The 6,933-nt window shown below is 36.6% G+C and overlaps 1 long non-coding RNA gene across 2 annotated transcripts; it reads left to right on the forward strand.

Annotated features, from left to right (window-relative positions):
* Positions 1–1,828: 1,828 nt before the first annotated feature.
* Positions 1,829–5,737, forward strand: LOC139893982 (uncharacterized). Of its 2 annotated transcripts, XR_011774771.1 has the most exons (6): positions 1,829–2,464; positions 2,585–3,129; positions 3,288–3,732; positions 3,808–4,070; positions 4,702–4,824; positions 5,348–5,737. It is a non-coding gene; the product is annotated as an uncharacterized lncRNA (long non-coding RNA). The 2 variants fall into 2 exon arrangements; XR_011774770.1 differs by having other exon boundaries at positions 3,288–4,070.
* Positions 5,738–6,933: the final 1,196 nt, after the last annotated feature.

The following is a 6,933-nucleotide window of genomic DNA, read 5'->3' on the forward strand; positions in this document are numbered from 1 at the left end:
CCTATAAAAATGATCCTGACTTTAAACAAATTGTGGTTGAAATAGAAAATAACAAGTTATCTAATTACTAATGGAAAGATAACTTGTTGTACAAAGGAACAATGTTGTGTGTACCAACTGAGGAGCGTATTTGCTGGATCAGAGAGGCTCACACCTCTAAGGTGGCTGGTCACTTCGGGGTTACCAAAACGCTACAACATTTACAACGTTATGTTTTTTGGCCGAAGATGCAAAGCGATGTCGCACGCTTTGTGCGTGGTTGCACTTTGTATAGCACCACAAAACCCTCGAATCGGAAAATGGGATTGTATATCCCATTGCCGGTGCCTACACGTCCTTGGGAGAGTATCTCCATGGACTTTGTTGGTGGGTTACCGAGAACACGAAAAGGAAACGATTATTTGTTTGTTGTGGTTGACAGGTTTTCAAAGATGGTAATTCTTATTCCATGTAAGAAAACCATTACAGGAGAAGAAGCAGCCCATGTGTTCTTTGTGAAAGTGTGGGTCATTTTTGGACTACCTATGTCAATTATATCTGATCGGGACTCACGTTTTTTAAGCAAATTTTGGTGCTCGTTATGGAACAAGATGGATACCAAATTGAAGCGTAGTACCGCGTTTCACCCACAAACCGACGGTCAAACAGAGGTAGTTAATCGTTCGGTCGTACATCTTTTACGTGGGTACAACGTCAAGCATCCGAAGACATGGGATGAAAGTATTCCATTTATCCAGTTTGCAATCAATCATACGGTACACGGGTCGCATAACAAAGCTCCTGCTGAAGTTTGTTTTGGTTTTTTGCCCCATAGTCCCTTTGATATGGAATTTACTGTCGAAAATTTAGACTCTCATGAAAAGGAGTCCAAGGAAGATGATCGAGCTACACGGTTCTTGGATCGTGTTCGAAAAATACATACTGAAGTTGAACAACAGTTGTTACGATCACAAAAAAGATACAAGGCACGACATGATCGTCACCGAGTTCAAGGAAATTTCCAAGTTGGGGATTTGGCTTGGCTCCATCTGGGAAAGGATCGGTTGAAGGGGGATCACAAGAAATTAAAACCCATTCGATACGGGCCGTTTCGCATCCTTCAAAAGATTGGTGAAAATGCGTATCGTCTCGAATTACCAGCGTATATGGAGTTGTACTCAGTCGTCAACGTGGATAAGCTCAAACTCTTCGAGCCATCGATGTTAGATGATGAGGTTGAAGAAGGGTTGCCTTCGGTTGACGATTTGGTTACAGATCAAGAAAAAGTATTACAGGAAGACACCATTGTCGAACGGAAGTCTAGTTCTACTCGTCGTGGGGAACGTAAAGCTTATTGCATTGGAGTTGCTGGGCAACTTCCGAGTACTGCGAAATGGTTCTCGGAAGAGGTGGGGAAAACACGTTTTCCTCATCTATTTCTTTAGGATCCACAGGCGTTGATCCTTGCCGGAGAAGGGGCGTATGATTAGAGTAAATCGTTAACCAACTCCGAGAAAATAGGACGAGGGAAATCAAGAGGGTTTGGAGACGTATGATTTTCTCCAGCATGTGCATGATTCTCTCAAGGTTCACATGAAGAAGACTTGATGGACATCATGTGATCAATTTGTTTTCTTTATTTTATTATAAGTAAAGTGGAGGAAAGATGGGAGAAATGGTTGTAATCATTTTTATTCTTTCCAATGGGTAACATGATTCTCAACTATCTGTAAAAGAGTTAGTGGACATCATGTGGATATTTTGCTTCCTTTATTTTGATTATAAATAGAGTAGAGGAAAGATAGGGAAGGGCATGCCTCTTAGTTGTAACCAATATGTAAACAATTAAGAGAGAAATAATAAAACAAATACTTATTCCAATATTGTTGTGTATTCTTTGAATTAGGAGCAACACAACATCAATTAATATATCTTCATCATTCGTAAATGAAATTGTAAAAGACTAGCAGTTTTATTTACGGTTCATTTTAATTCGTCGCTGGAACACCCATTATACTCTACACTAGATCACGTAATTTTTCCTTTATTCCCATTGGTTAAACCCTCCTAACTACACTGTTACACTGTTTCGATTTCCTGTTATACTGTTCAGCTTTCCACCATCCCCATCTACGGTTAATTCTTCCCTAAATTCACCAAATCAAATAACTGAAGCCTCAACACAATCTTCAACGCCATCTTCACCAATGATCTACAGGCGATTTTAGAGGAGAAAAACCGTCATCTTCATCCGTTCGTCATGAATGCTTCAGCCATTCCAAACGATTTTTGATGAGCAACGAAACGATTAAAGGGTTTTCCCTTCATAAATTGGTCGATTAAAGCAATTCAAAGGACGATTTAGGGTTATTATCGTTTGTTTTCACCCTACTTCCCTTCTAAACTTAGGATTTCTTCGATTGAAATTTTCGCTTCAATGAATTAATTGATGTATTCAGTTGATTGAAGGTGGATCTTTAATCAGGTTTGGTTTATACTTACTTATTTATTTCGATTTATTGTTGGTTCTTTTACCGATTTCGTTTACCCAGTTTAATTGAAACATAAGGTCTTTGATTTGTGGGTTTTTTTTCTTTCTGTGCAGATGATGATTATGCTGAATAGCCCATTACAGATTTGATAATTTGGACTTTGAAATCACGTAAGTTTGTATTTTTAGTTAGATGTTGTTAATCGTATCCGATTCAGACTACTACTGAATGGTGAAGTTCAAGTTAAGGGATGCAACTGTCAATGTCATGAAAGAACCATATGAAGAGAAACCTTGCATTAGAAGTGGGACGTTTCGAGAACATGGTCACCGTAAATACATATGTAAGGTAGAGATTATTATGTTCTAAATTTGTGTAACGATTACAAGTTCTTCTATAAAGCATTTAATAATAATGGACGTGGTGTTTGTGGACATCAGGTGTTATTATGTTTTTGGTATTATTTTGGATAAATGTTGCCATGTATTTTGTGTTGTAGTAGTTTTTATAATTGTGTTTGCATATCTGCTTATTTTATGTTTTGCAATTCATTAGTATTAACTGTATGCTCAATTGGTCCAGTTATTTCATATATCATGGGAATAGGTGATGCACAATATGTGTTTGTTGGAAAGTCAAAGCGAAAAGGAAATGAAATGCAAGTGTTTACACACATTCTTGAGACAAATCTTTATTTATTATTAATTTTTTTTTTATTTTTTTTGCTGATATGGTGTCAAAATAAAGTTGAATTATAATGGTTGAAATTATGGGTGGTGAATTTGAAGATGATCATGGTGGATACTGCATTTGTAGGAGAGATTGTAGGTGAATTAGGAGATGATGAAGTGGTGGTTGGGGCTGGCGTACTGGGAGTTGTTGGAGGTGTGATGGTCCAGGGCGTATAACCTGGACTAATGGGGGGAAATGGCTTACCTATCGAACTTGGTGGGCTTGATGGAGCGATCATGCGTGAAGGTGGTGGAATTGGTATGTTTGTGTGGGCAGTAGCGGAGCTGCGACAAAATGGTTCCTGAAAGAATGGGTGATGTGCTCAACGTATGGTGAATTTCGTGGTATTGAAGGTTCCCATAACAGAATTGGCGCATCAAAGCAAACGTGTATGACGTGAGTAAAACATTATAAAGAAGCAATAAAAGTGCAGACTTAACAAGTATAGGGAGGCTTTATACGCAGTTTTCGAAGCCAAAGAAGTAATTAGAATCGAACCCTTCTACCAACCATCCACATTATATATCAGGTTATACACTATTGATCAGAATTCATATTTATTATTCATATGATTGTTACATATGTCACTAAAACGCATATACAGTTATGTTTTAGCAACACGTGTAAGTGAATTATATAATTTGGAAGCTTAAGAGATGCGGACAAAGCAATGCGTCATTATAAATAGGTTGGGTCAGCTGAACCTCATCTAGCATTAAAAGCTTGAACACTTCTGGAAGTATATCAGGCGTTGAGTATTGCACCAGAGTTTGATGTGGATGCTACATCAAGTTTTGTGAACCGCTCACCTATGCTTATTTGATGGTTATAGGTGCTCATATTTACCTGGCAGCTGGTATCCGGCAGGTACATTTTAAATGTTCATCAAGATAACGGAAAATGTGGATATAAATTAGATAAACTTAGTTAAAACCGACAACGCTTCCATTACATAGGTCAAGGTACTAAAGTGACCTTTTTTTCCTAATAAAATATACAAAATTTCACCAACCATAAATTTGATTTGTAATCAACTTTTAAGAAGTTGAAAACTCTGAATTTGTTACCTGATACTCCTATTGATTTGGTCATATTATATAGCAGACTGATAGACACTCTTTATATCAATTATTTGAGTCTATCTTTATAATTGATGTGGCTCAAAAAGTAGTAAAGACAGACTCAAATAATTGATGTGAAGATGATAGTAAATCGAACAAGGTCAGTACTGGTTGTTAGGTCTAAGGGATATGAGTTCTTCAAGGCTTTTAAATACTTATAGTCTTGCGTTGCTCATGGGAAAGAACTTGACCACAACCCATGCAACACTATGGCCTTGAATACACCCCCTATTATACTGAACATGTATTTCCTTAAAAATAGTCATTTAATTTGCCATTGTTGTAAATACATAAAATTATAGTAATATATTGAAAAGGAAAATATTTTTGTTGTGAATGTGGAATTTGAATTGGTTTAATTATTTCATTGTTAACAGGTTGGAGCAGAGTTCATACTCATATGCACAGGCACACACACTTAATAGCAAGATACATGAAAGATGAAACTACAATAATCGATTGCTTCTAGAGATATGCAATACAAATTAGTGCTTCCTAAGGTATGGAATGCAAATTTAATTTTCTAAGTTAATATATGAAATAACGTTTGTTTATAATCATACATTTTGGTTACGAAATCATATGAATAAACAAACCTATATATTGGGATCATGCGGCGTTAAGATTCAATTATGTTGGACTTGATCGTCCTAGAATTATAATATAGAAGTTTGAACTTAACATTGATCGTATACGTGTATATGGTGATACTTGATCATCAACTTGATAAATTTGTATTTCTTTTGAATTCTTGCGGTGCTATTTTTCTCCAGTTTGATATTTGTATGGATCCCGATGGCAAAGCGTTTATTTAAGCAATATTTTGATCTTGGTTTGTATTCCTTTGTTTGTGGTTCCCCATTCTGAAATTATATAGGTTTTGAGTTAAAACAATTTGTATAGTTCTAATAGGATTGATTATAATTTCAACAGAACAGTAAACATCTACTTTTTACTTTTTGGTCCTTTATTTACCTGAAAAATCACATTGCTTATAATTTCTTTCTGGTCTATTCGTTATAGGTCCAGCATTTACCTGAACCTAAAGTCACCAGGAGCCAAAACCCTGATCGGGCTAACCAGTTTATCCGGGCTGGCGGTCATGATCGTCATACTATCTAATGGTCACATTTCAGGAGGTAAGATTGTATATAATGGCACGTGTATTGGCATCAATTTGTACAACCTTTGCGTTAAAAGTTGTTTTTCACCCGATGATCGGAGGCGGAATAACAGTTCCATCATCAGTAGACTATGAACAAGCTTATACTCTAGAGTTCATTAATAGTTTCAATCTCATGTTTGTGGTCAATGTTGTTGCGACCTAAAGTTGTAAGAGTCTTTGCGTTCTTCCTTTGATTGTTTCAAATAAGTTGCGAAACAATGGTCAAACACTATGGAATTTAAGGAACCAAGCCAGCTTCCCCAACAATTAAATCCTTAGAAATTACAACACTTCCAATTCCATTTCAACAAATCAGCAATTAAAGAGTACCGAGATTTCGTAGTATACCTCCATTTTCCTATAAACGATCCAAACAAATACAATAGTGACTATGTATAATACTAACCATGCATGTATGAACTATAATGATAGTATGTCAGATAATGATAACTATGTACACAAACATAGCCATTTCGCAAACATTCCCAGCTAATACATGTGCGGCACCATGACCATTTTGTATACAAAAATTATACCCAAAAACAACTGCCGCAACGCGCGGTCCGTGCTTTCTCTAGTCTTGATTAATCACTTTTGGTGCTTATCAGCCTTCTCAATCTCTAAATTTTCTAGCACTCACCTAACCATCATCCATTCTTTTTAATTATCTTGTCTTGCTTAATCATTTAAAAAGAAAAAAAAGTTCAACTCTTTGTAGATTGTTGCTACGTGGAAGTCATACATCTCTTGCTCCGTAAAGTGGAATTCATATTTCATATAGACTTTATTTTATTTTTTGGTTGTTACAATTTGACGTTACATGTCTTCTACATCAATGACGGCGAGAAACTTTACAGAAAGGGTTCAAAATCCAGTTGGTAACTTTGAGTGGGCTCCGCCTACGCTTACCCCTCTACCACGGGCTTGGCAATTTTCAAAAATTTGGTCCAATTCAACAGCAATATTATTTAGGTCCAGCTTATCAATATTATAATCAACCCAATAGTAATATTGGGCCTTGTCCACATGCCCCTCCCTATCCGCACACCTATGCTGCTAGGAGTTCGATAGGTATGTCGGGTGATGAAAGATGGTATATGGATACCAGAGCCACTGCTCACCTAGTCTCGAATTCAAGTAAACTGGATACTGTTTTTAATAAAAGCAATGTTTTATCAGTTATTGTCTGTGATGGTTCCACCAAACCCGTAATAATATCCGGAAATGCTACTTTACCCAATCCTTACCGACCCCTACACCTTCACAATATCCTTGTTACATCTAATATCGTTAAAAACCCAATTCCCGTCAAACAGTTTAATAAAGGTAACAAACCCACCATTGAATTTGAAGAATATGGTTTTTCTGTATAGGATGCAAGGACTAGACATAATCTTCTTCGTTGTGATAGTGATGGCGATCTTTACCTTGTCACTCCATTTAA

Source organism: Rutidosis leptorrhynchoides, chromosome 2 (genome assembly GCF_046630445.1).
Source record: "Rutidosis leptorrhynchoides isolate AG116_Rl617_1_P2 chromosome 2, CSIRO_AGI_Rlap_v1, whole genome shotgun sequence".
NCBI classification, from domain to species: Eukaryota; Viridiplantae; Streptophyta; class Magnoliopsida; order Asterales; family Asteraceae; genus Rutidosis; species Rutidosis leptorrhynchoides.